A 16,868-nucleotide genomic window follows, 5' to 3' on the forward strand; every position below is an offset into this window, starting at 1 on the left:
TGGATCCAAAAAAGCAGAGAAGGCGGCACTTCACGATGGAGTTTTTGTGATTATTTAATGTGGAATTGTAAACAAGTTACAGCATGAATGGGGGGGGGGGGAAGTGCAGGTACACCGGCAGACCTGCACTCCCCGCTCCCCACTCATGCTGTAACTTTGTTTGCAATTGCACATTAAATAATCGCAAAAACTCCATTGTGAAGTGCCGCCTTCTCTGCTTTTTTGGATCCATTTATAATTTTAAAATAATAGTGTGGGGTGCCCTCTATTTTAGATTACCAGCAAGGTAAAGCTGCTAACTGTGGTCTGCAGGCTGCAGACGTCTTCTTTACCCTAGCTGGCTATCAAAAATAGAGGGGACCCCACAAAGGGTTTTTTTTTGGCTAAATGTAATGCTAAACACCGTTTAGTGCGACATGAAAGTCACTAAAGGGTGCCAGCTTAGAATATGCAGGGTGGTGGGACATTATATACTGTATGTGTTTTACCTCTGTCTATCTATCCATCCATCCTCGCTTTTTAGGCTATGTGTCCACGATCAGGGTTTGCAGCATTTTGGACATAGTGTTTTTGCTGCGTCCAAAATGCTGCGCTGTGCAGTACAACCGCATTGGAAGGATTTTTGGAAATCTCCTGCCCACTGTGCTTGTTTTTTTCCATAGCATAAACAAACCAGCGGTGCGGCTTCCTGAGCTTCAGGATGGGAATTTATATCGTGGAGACAAGAATGTTGTCCGAGGGGAGAATAGAGCTAAAGTCCGCAGCAGCCTGAACCTGGATGGTGGGCCCGGGCAGCTGCATTCTCCAGTGGACAATGCTCGCATCTCTGCAGAAGGTCTGACACTGCATCCTAGACACAGTGTCGCCGGGTCATGGGCACATAGCCTAAAAGTGAGAAATTTGGCGCTACTGCAACATTTTTGTAAAGTACCTGTGCGTTCAAAATGCTCACTATACCACTGAATAAAATCCTTGAGGGGTCTAGTTTCCAAAATGGGGTCATTTGTGGGGGGTTTCTGCTGTATAGGTACCTAGGGGCCTTGCAAATTCAACATGGTGCCCGCAGTTTATTTCAACTTTTCCAAAATTCACATGGTGCTCCTTCCGTTACAAGCACTCTGGTTTCTCCAAACAGAGGTTATTAGCCACATGCGGGGTATCACTGAGCTCATAAGAAATTGGACAACAAACTGTGGGGTCCACTTTTTGATGTTGCTTCTTGAAAAAGTGAGAAATTTGGTGCTAAAGCAACATTTTTGTGAAAAAAAAAATGAAAATTTTCAATAAAGCAACCTAAGTTTATCAAATTCTGTGATGTATCTGTAGGTTCAAAATGCTCTCTATACCCCTGGATAAAATCCTTGAGGGGTCTAGTTTCCAAAATGGGTTCACTTGTGACGGAGCTCCACTGTTTAGGCACCTCAGGAGCTTCAAACATGACCTGGCATTCGCTAATGATTCCATCCAATTTTACAGTCAAATGGCGCTCCTTCCCTTCTGAGCCCTGTCGTGCGCCCAAGCAGTTGATTTCTACCACATATGAGGTATCGGCGTACTCAGGAGAAATTGTATGCATGTTACCCTTGTGAAATAATAGCTTTGATGCTCATTTTGTGCCAGTTTTATACTTTTTTTTTTTTTTTTTGCTGCTGCTTTTCAGTGTATTCACATCAGGGCTCCTCGGTATATTGTATTTTATTATTGTGGGGTTTTTTATGTTTGCTGTTAAACCTGAAAAAACAAAACAAAACAAAAAAATGAAAAAAATCTAAAAAATAAACCAACTTCGGCACCGAATACGAAACTGGATGAATATGAAACCAACTTCAGCATTGTGTCTGATATCGAGCGATACCGCTTAGAAAATAAGGGAAATGTCTGTTATTACCACATATATACCCCACCCCCCACACTGACTGACAGCCGCTGAGCATTGGAACCTGCTGTCAGTCAGTGCCGAGAGCGCGGTATACTGAGCAGTGATTAAAACCACATCAGTGCCACCCCATATGACTGAAAGCTGTACGCCGTCTCAATATATGTCTATGATCACATTTACATATTTCATAGCTATTTAGTAACGCTTATTATTTTGTATATATGGCTGTTTTTTACCTGGTCGGGGCTAATAACAGATTTGGATTGACAGTGGCATTTTCCTATATGTCACACATTTGGGTGGGGGGTCAGTTCAGTATTTATTTATATTTTCTTCTTACTTTCCTTGTAACTGGGGCTGATATAATGACTCCGCGGTGACCATATCCTCTGTGTATGGGGGAGGAGGCACCACCAGCTCTTTCTACCCTGTTTCCTCGAAAATAAGACCTACCTGGAAAATAAGCAAAGTCTATGGAAAATGTTGAATTCCTGTCCGCACTTTGCTTTTTAAAACGCAGCGTTTAATTTGGATATTTTGTGCGTTCAAAGAAGCAGCATGTCAATTGTTTTTGCCATTTTGGGTGCGTTTTGCTAACATTGAAGTCTATGAGAAATGGCAATAACCAAGAAACATCAAAATTCCAGCGTTTTACATGCTTTTTAGGTGCAGAAAACATGCGTTTTGGACTTAAAAAAACGCATGCTTTTTGGACATCAAAATAATGATTACTTATGTCCCTTTAGGCCCGTTTCACACGTCAGTGAAAAACACTGACGTTTTTCACTGGCGTGTAAAACACGCACATGTCCCTCCGTGTGCCGTGAATTATGGCACACGTGGGTTGTCTAAGTGCAATCCGGGCTCCGTTCTCCGTGCCCGTGATTGCACTTAGAGATTAACTCACCTGTGCGCACTCCCGCTCTCCATGGTGCTGAACGCTCCTGCGGTGCAGCATCCAGCCGGCGCTGACCCCCGCAGCAGCTGCTTCCGGGTCGGCTGTGTCGTGCATCATGAATATGCGCGACAGTAATGAGCTGGCTCAGAAGCAGCAAGCTGCACGGGCTGCAGAGGACATCGCTGGACGCCGGGTGAATAAAAATGATTTTTATTTTAAAAGCACGTTTTTTTTCTGGCACGTGTTTCATGGACCACACCACTGCGTGGTCCGTGGGACATCAGTGATGCCAAAAAAAATGGACATGTCTCCGTGCGGCAATCACGGACACGTGGGTACGCCGCACGGAGACACGTGCAGTGAAAAATCACTGATGTGTGAGCAGACCCATTCATTATAATGGGTCTGCGTATGTCAGTGATTCTGGTACGTTTAAAAAAAAGCACAAACGTACCAGAATCACTGACGTGTGAAAGGGGCCTGACACACACACATAGTCCGACAATTAAAATAAAGAAATTACTTTATTGCTATTTTTGCAATAAATATAATATTACCGCAATAATTTTATTAAATATGTCTATTTCCATTATTTTTCTTAAAAATATAGATTTGTTTCTTTTTCTTCCTTTTTTTCATTGAGTTTGACTGTTTAAACTTTATTAAGCAGTGTCTTTATGTTCTAAACGCATCTCTCAAAACGCAATTTAAAAAGCATGTAAAAAGCGCTAAAAACGCATCTAAAATGCGGTAAATATGCATGCGTTTTTAGCGCTAATTTGTGGTCAAAACCAACTTTGGGCTAAATCAATTACTGCCAGAGGGTGTGTTTTGACATGCGTTTTGGACAACGCAAAGTGCGGTCATACCCTAAGCCCTGCTCCAAAAATAAGCCCTAGTTGTGGTTCCATAGGGAAGTGTCCAAGCAGCTAAAAAAGTTAAATAGAGCAAAACTTTTCCCCTCACCCATGACAGCACCACGTGAGAGAGGGATCCGCCCAGCAAGGACAGGAAACCATTCTGAATAAAAGGGCGGTACTTCTCCCCTTCGTCAGTTGGTTTCCTGTCCTGGATGGGAGACCCCTGTTCTGAAAACCGGCGGGCCGGACCCAGCGTATCTCCCGAAGGTCGCCTCTCATTTTCATTGAACGCAAGAAATAGTCCTGCCCTCGTTCTGAAAGCCATCCCACTAATGAGGGGGAACGTAGATTTCACACCCTGGATGTCCGCAGGGCCCTCCTACACTATCTTTCGGTCACTCAGGCAGTGAGGAAGACACAGTCGTTATTTATCTCCTTTCAGGGTAGTACCAAGGGTCAGGGGGTGTCCAAGAGTACTATCGCTAGGTGGATTAGGGAGGCCATTACTTTAGCCTACTCCTCCAGTGGAGCGCCTGTTCCGGAGAACCTCCGGGCCCATTCCACCAGAGCGGTGTCTACCTCCTGGGCTGAGCGTGCACAGGTATCTCTTGAACAAATTTGTAGGGCCGCTACCTGGTCCTCACAATCTACTTTTTTCCGACACTATCGGTTGGACCTATCCTCCTCGGCTGCTCTTTCGTTTGGTAGAAGGGTGCTTGAGGCGGTGGTCCCTCCCTAAATAGGTTTCTCTGGAAATCTCTCACGTGGTGCTGTCATGGGTGAGGCGAAAACACTAAGGTTACTTACCGGTAGCCGGTTTTTCCAGAACCCATGACAGCACCCTTATATTCCCTCCCTTTCTGATCCTTGGTGTGCACTTTTTCGGTGTGCTTGTGAGTGTTTAGTGGTGGTGGGGTAAGTTCTAACGATTGTTGGAGGTCCTCTCATTCTCGGTGATCAACTGATGAAGGGGAGAAGTACCGCCCTTTTATTCAGAATGGTTTCCTGTCCTTGCTGGGCGGATCCCTCTCTCACGTGGTGCTGTCATGGGTTCTGGAAAAACCGGCTACCGGTAAGTAACCGTAGTGTTTTATTTAAGAAAACGGACACCCTCAAAAGAAAGCAGACAAACGCTTCCCAAAAAAAAATCGCACTCACCAGGCCCCAAACAATTAAGGCTGCTTTACACGGTACGACCGATTGTGCAATTTCACAATCGATCGTACCCGCCCCCGTCCTTTTTGCGTCACGGGCAAATCGCTGCCCGTGTCGCACAAAGTCAGTAACCCCCGTCACACATACTTACCTCTCGTGCGACCTCGCTGTGGGCGGCGAACGTCCACTTCCTGAAGTGGGAGGGACGTTCGGCGTCACAGCGACGTCACACGGCCGCCGGCCAATAGAAGCGGAGGGGCGGAGATGAGCAGGATGTAAACATCCCGCCCACCTCATTCCTTCCACATAGAGCCGGCGGCGGCCGCGGGAGGCAGGTGAGCTGCTCATCGTTCCCGTGTTGTCACACGGAGCAGCGTGTGCTACCACGGAAACGATGATCAACTAAATTAAACGATATTATGGAACCTAGCGAGCAGTACACGACTCACGATTTGTGAGCGATACTGCGTCGCTAGGAGGTGTCACACAGGCCGGCATCGCCAGCGATGCCGGATGTGCGTCACAAAAACCGTGACCCCGACGATCTATCGCACGATAGATTGTCTGGTGTAAAGCAGCCTTTACAGTTGGCAAGTACCGATGGTGGATGGGCTCTCACACAGAGATCTGTGTCGCTGTCAGATCCCTCACTGTTCCAGCTGCATTGCACCGCAGAGCTGTGTATACAGTGACAGAGAAAGCAGAGGCAGTAATAAAAACCATCTCTGCCTTATGTAGAGATGGACAGATGTCCTCTCCGTTGCTACATGTTTGCTTGTTGCTGCACTGCTTTTTTATTTTTCTGCCTACCTTCCCATATGAAGGATTGTTTTTGTTTTTTTTAAATTACTCATAGTTTTTAATTTTATCATAAAATGGACTGGAAATTAAGTAAAAAGTCAAAGCACGGTGAAATAGTGGGGAAAAAAAACCAAAATCCACTATTTTGTTTTTTAGTGTTGTTTTTACTATGTACACTGTGTGCTAAAAGTGAGCGGTCATACGTAAAGCATCCGATCTCCGCACCTTCTTGGAAAAGTGAGTTTATACCGAACACTGAACTTCAGGTTCACTCATCTCTAGTGGTGAATAAAAATCACTTTTGTAAAAAAAATTCAGTTTGTGTTGCCATTTTCCGACACCAATAACATTATTCTTTTTGCGTCGATGGAGTTGAGTGAGGACTTGTTTTTGTTTGATGAGCCGACATTTTTATTGATGCCATTCTAAAGGCTACTTTACACGCTGCGATATCGGTCCCGATATTGCTAGCATGGGTACCCGCCCCCATCTGTTGTGCGACACGGGCAAATCGCTGCCCGTGCCGCACAACATCGCGCAGACCCGTCACACATACTTACCTGCCCGGCGACGTCGCTGTGACCGGCGAACCGCCTCCTTTCTAAGGGGGCGGTCCGTGCGGCGTCACAGCGACGTCACTGAGCGGCCGCCCAATAGAAGCGGAGGGGCGGAGATGAGTGGCCGGAACATCCCGCCCACCTCCTTTCTTCCTCAATCCTCATAGCGGCCAGGAGGCAGGTAAGGAGAGGTTCCTCGTTCCTGCGGTGTCACACGGAGCGATGTGTGCTGCCGCAGGAGCGACGAACTACATCGTTACTGCTGCAGTAACGATAATTGAGAATGGACCCCCATGTCACCGATGACCGATTTTGCACGTTTTTGCAACGATGCAAAATCGCTCATCGGTGTCACACGCAGCAACATCGCTAATGCGGCCGGATGTGCGTCACAAATTCCGTGACCCCAACGACTCCGCATTAGCGATGTCGCAGCGTGTAAAGCCCCCTTTAGTGCAATATGGATAATTCATCACTTTTCATTGTATTTATATTGCTATAAAAATGTGCTACTTTTATCGGTGGTTTTACTACTTACATAGCACATTTCATGTTGAAATTTTTTTTCCTACCCAAGTGATATTTTATCTCCCTTATTATCTGCAGTATTTTATATATCGGTTCATCTCCTTCCCATTCAGGTCCTTATAATATCGGATCCTCTCAGTGGAGATCTTCTATATAAGAGAATTCTCCTGATTGCCCCGTGAAGGATGGATATGGACAGGGACAAGATGGCGGAGAGGATATTACACCTCACCCTAGAGATCCTCTTCCGGCTTACTGGAGAGGTGAGAGATTCTGATGACGTCACATTACATCATTCTTATCTATGGGAATAACAGATGGACAGAACTGGAGAGGTGAGGACTCTGGAAATGTCTGGAGTGAGATTTATTACTGTGTCTCTCCATAACCAGGATTACACAGTAGTGAAGAAGACCTCTAGTGAGCGCTGTCAGGCCCCTGTGTCTGAGGGATGGGGAAGACCCCTGAGCCAAATCACGGGGCCTCCACCTCACCCCCCGATACATGAGGACATCAATGACCAGAAGATCCTAGAACTCACCTACAAGATGATTGAGCTGCTGACTGGAGAGGTGACACTGCTGGGAATGCTGGGACATTATACAGTAACGCTATGAAGGGATCGGGGGTGACGGTATCATTGTATGTGTCAGGTTCCTATAAGGTGTCAGGACGTCACCGTCTATTTCTCCATGGAGGAGTGGGAGTATTTAGAAGGACACAAAGATCTGTACAAGGACGTCATGATGGAGGATCCCCAGCCCCTCACATCACCAGGTAATAGTCAGGACTAAATACACACGGCCTATAATTATCTGTATGTAAGGAATTAATTCAGTCCCTGTATGTGTCTCCTCCAGGTCTATCCAGTAAGAGGACAACACCAGAGAGATGTCCCCGTCCTCTTCTCCCACAGGACTGTAAACAAGAAGATCCCGATGTTCCTGAGGATGTGTTAACTCTAGTTCTATCCTGTAAGAGATATCTACTCATGTACTTTCTGCACTAATTTTGTGTTTACAATTTTAGGCTTTCTGCTCTGTTTTTGTTTTGTTTTTTTCAACTGTATTGTCTTTCTCTTAGTTTGTTTCTAGTGCCTTCTCTCTGTCATTATGAAGGCAACTAAAAGACCTGCAGAGGGTTCATGAATACCCTGTTTCCCTGAAAATTAAACCTAGTCCAAAAATAAGACCTAGCACAATTTTATGGGATTTTTGAAGAATGCTTGAAATACAAGCCCTACTCCAAAAGTAAGCCCCAGTTACAGTCAGGGCCAGCGTTGGGAGGAGTCAAACTTCGCAAATTCTCAAGACCCCACTTTCTTAGGGACCACATCAGTTGTATTCTGAGGTTGATTGTTTAAGGACCTTTGACTTCAAAGTCATGTGACATGATGTAACCAAAGGTCTCTTAAGAGCAAACTGGGCAATTGCACAGTCCCCCTTTCTCCTACCAGCCCCAGTGTTTATTTGCCAATTATAGGACTGCTTAAGGACCTTTTTGACATTACGGCATATAACCAAAGGTCTCAATTGCAGGAGTCTAAAGCTGAAGAGGAGACAGGCTGGTGTGTCTGGGTGTGTTCACGCCAATTTTAACCAGCTTTGCCAAAATGGGCAGAGCTTGGCAGAAGAAGGGTGTGATGCCGTTTCTCTAATTCATAACAAACTGCGACGTTCCCTATGCCAGAAATCTCACTCCAGTCCCTGACGTCATTTTTCAGTGTACATCGCCGGTCTTGATGAATTGGAGCCCTAATGTTTATCTGCACAGACAGCAAGTCCCTGCTACCTGCTTTGGTTACGAAGCCTAAGGATGGTTCATCAGCGTTATAGTCCCAGACAACCCAGTTAAATTTCCAGCATCTGTCTTTATTTTCGTCTTCAAAAAAACCCTCTTTGAATTTGTCTGTTGTGGATCAATGTTTCAAGGAGAGGTTTTCAGTCAGGATCTGTGGAAATTATAGATTCTGGTACTTTGCATGTTAACTTCTCTGATGCCTGTGAGCAGCGCAGGGAGACGCAGGTGTCGAACCACAGGCTTGGGCAGGCTAGCAAGAGTTATTCTCTGCTGGGCTGCCTGTTAATATCTTTGATCACATGCTGTAGAGGAGAAATTATTGTTCGCTCCCGTTCTGTATATGATGGCTGGACTATTTCATTATTGCCCGCTATAGTTTACCTATACTGGTCTGGTGAGGTGATGTAATCAGTGCCGGCGTCAGCATCCAGCATACCCGGGCAAATGCGGGGCCCTTGAGAGCTGGGGGGGCCCACTTGGCCTCTTCAGTTCTGCTGCCCCCGGGCCGAATTCCGGGGACCGCAGTCCTCGGCAGGAAACTGTGGCTGCCGTCCCTTTAAGGCGCGCAGACAACAGTGTTCGCTGCGTCCTCCTTAATCTGTGGGCGGAGCTACCGCACGGCGTCCTGCTCGGTCCCACAAATGGAGGCGCAGTGCTAGCCAGCGACCCCCAGAACAGCGCTTCTCTCCGGCGCTGTGTGGGCCCCCTCTCCACTGCGACCTGAGCGGTATGTGGGACACCCCTCCACCCCCACTCGATCTGTATGTGCCCTACCCGCTACCCGATTTATGGGCCCAGGTGAACTGTATGGGCTTTTGCCCCACGCAATGTATGCCCTGCCCCCCCCTCCCCTCCACAAAGCCATATGTGCTGGCCCCCGGAGCCGCGTGTGTGGGCCCCGCAGAGCAAGGTGTCTGTCATGTATGTATGTATGTATGCATGCATTTATGTATGTATGTACAGTCATATGGAAAAGTTTGGGCACCCCTATTAATGTTAACCTTTTTTCTTTATAACAATTTGGGTTTTTGAACTGTACCTGTGTTCTTCCATTTACTTACTATGTTCCTCACAGTGGAAAATAACAGTTTAAATCTCTGAGACAACTTTTTGTATCCTTCCCCTGAACAACTATGTTGAATAATTTTTGTTTTCAGATCATTTGAGAGTTGTTTTGAGGAGCCCATGATGCCACTCTTCATAGGAGATTCAAATAGGAGAACAACTTGCAAGTGGCCATATTAAATACCTTTTCTCATGATTGGATACACCTGCCTATGAAGTTCAAAGCTCAATGAGGTTACAAAACCAATTCAGTGCTTTAGTAAGTCAGTAAAAAGTAGTTAGGAGTGTTCAAATCAAGAAATTGATAAGGATGCCCATACTTTTGCACCGGTCAAATTTTGTTTAAATGCGGATTGCACATTTTCTGTTAGTACAATAAACCTCATTTCAATCCAGAAATATTACTCAGTCCATCAGTTATTAGATATATGAAACTGAAATAGCTGTTGCAAAAACCCAAATTGTTATAAAGAAAAAAGGTTAACATTAATAGGGGTACCCAAACTTTTTCATATGACTGTATGATGCAGAGCAGTATGTGTGTGTCTGTCTGTCTGTATGTATGTATGCAGCAGAGCAGTGTGTGTGTGTTTGTATGTATGCAGCAGAGCAGTGTGTGTGTGTTTGTATGTATGCAGCAGAGCAGTATGTGTGTGTCTGTCTATATGTATGTATGCAGCAGAACAGTATGTGTGTCTGTATGTATGTATGCAGCAGCAGTGTGTGTGTGTCTGTCCGTATGTATGCAGCAGAAAAGTGTGTGTGCCTGTCTGTATGCAGCAAAGCAGTGTGTGTATGTATGCAGCAGAGCAGTGTGTGTCTTTGTATGTATGCAGCAGAGCTGTGTGTGTCTGTCTGTATGCATGTATGATATGTATCTATGTATGTCAGTGTATATGATTGTATAGATTTGTCTGTTTATATGTATTTTTGTGAGTTTGTATTTAAATATGTGTGTGTGTGTGTCTGCGTGTTTATGGGGCCCACTGGGACTCTTCCGCCCGGGGCCCACAGAAACCTGGAGCCGGCCCTGGTTGTAATCCAGACTTACCGGTGGTTGTTGTGCATTATTACAGTGAGCTGTTGTGGTGTTAACCCTTGTTGTATTTTTGTTGCTGCCTTTCTGCTCTTGCTTTTCTCCTTAGTCTCTCACTGTTTATTTCTGTGAGTTTGCAATGTGTCCCATCTGTCTTACTCTATATTTCCATCATACTCCTTCACCTTCCTTCCCTTGGGGATCACAGATTAAATCTAGTCAGGAGACTAGTAAGGCACGGGACTCCAGCAGCTCCATCTTCAGGGGTAATCCATAGGTTAAGAATAGCTTAGGGTCCCCTATAATGATGGACAGTATAGGAGCCCCCTGTTCCTCATTATCCTGGAGTCACTTGTTGACAATCAATCAGATTTACTATAGCACATTCCAGAGAACTGGTGCTAGGAATGGGAGATCTCAATTACCGAAGATGTAACTCTTAGATGTCGAAACTGGACAACAAATTCAGAATAATTTGTTTAATTTCTGATGTTATGGTTTAAAAAAAATGTACTTTCAAAATAGTATCATTAAATAATAATATTTTGTTTATTTTTTAGCAGATGACTGTATCGGGAGTTTAGATGGAAATCTAATATCTTCAGAATTTAAAACAGATGATGAAAGTATCACACATGCTACATATGAAGAGCATGCTGCTGTCCCAAATATACCTCCAGTCCTTCTTCGGAAATCTCTATCATCTGATCTTTTCAAACAAGACCAAAATTCTGATTTATCACAGAATTGTAAGCAAAATAAAAGTTACAGAAGGGATCTGGAACATGAAACAGCTCCTACAAGGGAGAAACCATTTTCATGTTCAAAATGTAGGAAATGTTTTATTCAGAAATCAAACCTTACAAGACATCAGAAAATTCACACAGGGGAGAAACCATTTTCATGTTCAGAATGTGGTAAATGTTTTAGTCAGAAATCACATCTTGTTTCACATCAGACAATTCACAAAGGGGAGAAGCCATTTACATGTTCAGAATGTGGGAAATGTTTTAATTGGAAATCGAATTTTGTTAATCATCAAAGAATTCACACAGGGGAGAAGCCATTTTCATGTTCAGAATGTGGGAAATGTTTTATTTGGAAATCGGATCTTGTTGAGCATCAAAGAATTCACACAGGGGAGAAGCCCTTTTCATGTTCAGAATGTGGGAAATGTTTTATTCAGAGATCACATCTTGTTACACATCAGAAAACTCACACAGGGGAGAAGCCATTTTCATGTTTAGAGTGTGGGAAATGTTTTATTCAGAAATCAGATCTTGTTGAGCATCAAAGAATTCACACAGGGGAGAAGCCATTTTCATGTTCAGAATGTGGGAAATGTTTTATTCAGAGATCACATCTTGTTACACATCAGAAAAATCACACAGGGGAGAAGCCATTTTCATGTTCAGAGTGTGGGAAATGTTTTAATTGGAAATCAGAACTTGTTGTGCATCAAAGATCTCACACAGGGGAGAAGCCATTTTCTTGTTCAGAGTGTGGAAAATGTTTTATTCGGAAATCAGATCTTGTTGGGCATCAAAGATGTCACACAAGGGAGAAGCCATTTTCATGTTCAGAATATGAGAAATGTTTTATTCAGAAATAAGATCTTGTTAGGCATGAAAAATCTCACACAGGGGAGAAGCCGTTTTCATGCCCAGAATGCAGTAAATGTTTTATATGAAATTAAGTCTTGTTCACCATCAAAAATATCACACAAATTAAACCATTTTTATGTTCTGAATGTGGAAAATGTTATTCTCATAAATCAGATCTTGTTAAACATGTGAAGAAGCCACACAGGGAAGGAACCTTTTTCATGTTGTGAATAATTGAAATGTTTAACTGGTAAATCAAGTCTTGCGGACATCAGAAAACCAACAGAGCGGAGCAGCCATTTTTGGTTTCAGAATTTGCCAAATGTTTTTAAGACTAATCAGGTCCTGTTGTCAGATGAGTCACATCGGAGAAGGCATCATGATGTACCAGGTCCATAATTCAAAGGGTTTTTATCAAAAAATTAGTTACGATTGCTCAAGTAAGATTTGATGAGGGAAAGAACCATTTCCTTTTTTTTTTTAAACTTATCGTATTTTTGGGACCATAAGACACACCTAGATTTTGAAGGCGGAATATAGGGAAAAAGATTGACGCAAAAAATGTAGTCATGAAGCACTGTTAAGGAGGTTGATCTGCTGCTGACACTTACGGGGATAAAGTGACCCAATTCTGTACTAATGTCCCCCATCCTGGTCCCCTTCCAGGTATATGTGTCTCTCATCCTTGTGTATATGTCCTTCATCCTCGTATATATGTTGCCCATCTTTATCCCATCCTGGTATATATGATCCCCATCCTGGTATATATGTCCCTTGTCCTAGTATATATGTCCTCATCCTTGTATATATGGCCCTCAACTTGGGCCCACTCTGGTATATATTTCCCCATCACGCTGCACACATAAGAAAATAAATTATTATACTCACCATCCCTCCGGTCTTCATGTGCACGTTGTTCTCTTCTGATGCCGGCAAGTGATTTCAGCATGTAAGCGGCGCAGCGCATGACATTACTGCCATGCGCCCCTAGTTACATGCGGACGTCAGCTACTGGAATATTCACTGCTCCCCACGCTAACAATACCGCCCACCTCTTGGTTGGCGCTGGCTTCATTGCCTAGAGGTGGGCGGGATTATGGCGTGGGGAGCAGTGAATATTCATTTTCTTTTTTAGCTGGCACACTGTTAGCCCTTTTGAGAGCCTTTAGGAACATTCATGAAACGTTTTGATACTGGATTATATTTAGATAATTCACTAATCTCAGGTGCCCACTGCTTTATTTACTAAAAAGTGCAGCTCCAGATTGGAGATAGGAACTCTGAAGTTTATCACATTGTATATAATTGCATTTCAAAACTTGTTGTTTTGTTAATAAATACTTGTAATATATATATTCTTCATGCTTAGCTTTCTCTATTGTTTAGATGTGATGATTTTGCCTCCGGACCTCTGTAGTTGAGGCAGAGCTGTAGGTATTGCTCACAAAAATAGTGAGGGGAGAATTGAATTGCACTGCATCCTAGATATGTGCACGTTGTAAAGACGCTCTGGTCCCAATTCTTCAAAACTTTTGTGGCAAAAAAAATTGTCACTTAGTTCTGAAAAGTTCCAAAAATTTGGAAAGTTGTGCCAGCAATTTGTGGCTCTTGGCATTTTCACTCCAAAATTGGCAGAGTTGGGACGGAGGGACGGAGATGTGACACCACAACTTCTTTGATTTATGACGAGCTGTGGCATTCCCTAAGCCAGAAATCTCACTTCAGTCCCTGAAGAGAGTAATATTTCTAGCATGGCACAAGGAGGCACATGCCACTCAAACGCTCCAGATTCATGAAGAGGCATGGACCACTTAATGAATCAGGAGTGGCCCACTCATAAATTTGGCCCTTTATTTTAAAAAATGATCCCTTTATAAAGGATAATTGTTTGTAATAAACAAAGAAAGGATTTTACATGTCTGATATCCAAGTGGTTATTTTTTAATGCGGCTACTCACAAATAGAGATAAGTGCACCTGTTGAAGTTCGGGTTCGGCTTTTTCAGCCGGACTTTAGATAAAGTTCTGTTCGGGAACCGGACTTGACCAGAACCCCATTGGAAGTCACTGATTGGGCAGTTTAGGTCTCCGCCCACATGCAACCGGCCATAAAGAGAGCATTTCCAATTATTTTTTCTTTTACACAATACATCCTATAATGATGGTTTTATCCCCCACGTAATCGATTCAAACACTGCAAGCAGCTAGCACTGTGCTGAGCACCGCGTGTACCCGAGCACACCGATGCTAGATGAAGTGGTTATGATACATAAAGCACCCGAACTCCGAACTCTAACACTGATTTTTTGTATAAAGTCTGTATTTGGTACAATCCCCGAACTTTACTATTTAGGTTCATTCGTCTCTGTCCACAAACCTTTATTACAGTTCAGATTATGGGTTTAGAAGAGACCAGAACTAAAAGAGGTCTATCTCTTGGTGGAGAGGAAGTAACATTTATTATACCTATGCTGGAGTTTTGTGAATTTAATTGGATTCGGTCACTAAGTGTTTACTACTTAATTAAAAATCGGAATAATGTAAAGACAGTGTTACGCTATGAACGGTGAAGTAGCAAGCGAACGGAGAAAGGGAAAGAAACCATGTGCCTAGGGAAAGGGGAGATGGTAACCTCTGACTAAGCCTACCGCTGTGCCCTGAGTTCCCTCACCACGCTGAGCCGGATACCTCACCCTATGCTGACCCTGATCTGGAACCATAGGCTATATTCACACTAGAAAAATGATTTTTCTTAAGAAATTTCTTAAGAAAGTTCTTGAGAGTGAAGGATTAGCGCACCTGCGTTAAAATAACGCACCAGTAACACAGGTGCGTTTTGGTGCGTTTTTTTGCAGGTTGGTCCCTGCGTTTTTTAATGCTTTTAACAGCTACTTTAACAGATAATAGAGATAATTAGAGATAATAGATAGATAATAGAGCGAGAGATACATAGATAATAGATATAGATACATACATAGATAGATACATAGATAGATAGATAGAGGGATAGATAGATAGATACATAATAGAGGGCTAGATATTCCAGCTTTATTTATGATGTTTGTGGACATACTGCACTTCTCGCGGCCGGTAGTGTGTTCACATCACGGGCCGGGAAAAATGTCCTGGAGTTACCCACAACCTCGCTCAGGGAGCCGCATTCAGCACTCGCTCACTGAATGAGGCTGCGTGGAGAACTGTCAGTCATGGCTGGAGCAGGGCTGGAAGTGCCACGGGACATCGCTGTGGATTACGTCGGAGCTGTGTTCGGGGGTTTAATAAAGTGGAGAAAGGGGGCTTTTTGTCTTTTAATCCAAATAAAGGAATTTTTCGGGGTGTGTGTGTGTTTTTAATGTCACTTACAGATTAGTAATGGCGTTTCATAGACACTGACATTACTATTCTTGGACTTAGCGGCAGCTATTGGTTGCCGTTAACTCGTTATTACCCTGATTGCCACCGCATCCCGGCAACAGGAAGTGTCGGGGACACTCCGAGACTGTCGCATAATGTATGCGACAGTCCCGGGGCAGCTGCGGGCTGATATTCTCGGTTGCGGGAGGGGGGAGTCATTAACCATGGCCCTTGCCCTCCCCAGCCTGAGAATACCAGGTCGCCGCTGTGTGCTTTCCTGGCTGGACGGTAAAAATACGCCGGAGCACACGCATTTTTTCTTGTTTTTTTATTTTTAATATGTACGTTTGATTTCTATGTGTATTCTATATGTCTGTGTCTGTCTGTGAGTGTCATATGTGTGTGTCTATGTGAGTGTCATGTGTGTGTTTACTCTGCATTACATTAGTCAATGGAGTGAAATAATGCAGTTAACTGCAGAAAAGAAGTGACAAGCTCATTCTTTTTCTTAAGAAAATCTACTGAATTTGCTTAAGAAAAAAACAGTGTGCACACAGCTAATTTTTTTTGCCATAGGTTTTGCTGGGGAATGTCTGCAGAAAGGTTACAAGAATTTCTCAAGAACTTTCTGCAACAAAAACGCACCAAAAACGCGGGTAAATAACGCAGTGTGTGAACATAGTCTAAATAAGGAACGGATGGGATGAGCTCTTCATCAACCCCACTAAGCACTAAAGGACACACAGGGATAACAAACAATGGGAAACAACAAACAACTTATCTCTAGACGACTCCGTAAGAAGTTCAGTAAAAAGCAACAACAATCCTACTGGTGTGTGCAAGCCACCTGCTTGCCTCCAGAGCTTGTGAAGTAACAATATCACCACCACAAGTCCAGGGAAAATGAAAGTATTTAAATCCAAGAGGAAATACATATTATTAGCAACTGAAGGGAAGAGGAGCTCAACTAGTTCCTAAAAAATAGGATGAAAACCCAGCAGAGGAGATACGAGTGCACTGAATACTGACAGCAGGAACAATAGAAAGTCAGGGCTATTTTGCGCAGCCAAATGCTGTGACCTTCTAACGCCGATAACCACAGAACTGTCTGTTACCCGTGACAGACAGGGACTCTGATTACAATGATGTGTCATTTACTGGGTTGCTTGGTGTAGTTTTGATAAAATCACAGTATTATCGCTAGGGGATTATCACTAAAGAACTAGTAAACCTGCTACCATATATCCCCCATCTCCAATAGCTCTGTATAACCCCGAACCTCACCTGATTGGCAGCTTTTGTGTACGCTCATTGTACACAGCGGCCAAGCAG

General features: G+C 43.8%; 1 pseudogene; it reads left to right on the plus strand.

Moving 5' to 3' along the window:
• Window positions 1-13,694, plus strand: part of LOC142259058 (uncharacterized) — a 66,668-nt pseudogene extending 52,974 nt beyond the window's left edge.
• Window positions 13,695-16,868: the final 3,174 nt, after the last annotated feature.

This window comes from Anomaloglossus baeobatrachus (assembly GCF_048569485.1).
Source record: "Anomaloglossus baeobatrachus isolate aAnoBae1 chromosome 5 unlocalized genomic scaffold, aAnoBae1.hap1 SUPER_5_unloc_23, whole genome shotgun sequence".
In the NCBI taxonomy this organism is placed as follows: Eukaryota; Metazoa; Chordata; class Amphibia; order Anura; family Aromobatidae; genus Anomaloglossus; species Anomaloglossus baeobatrachus.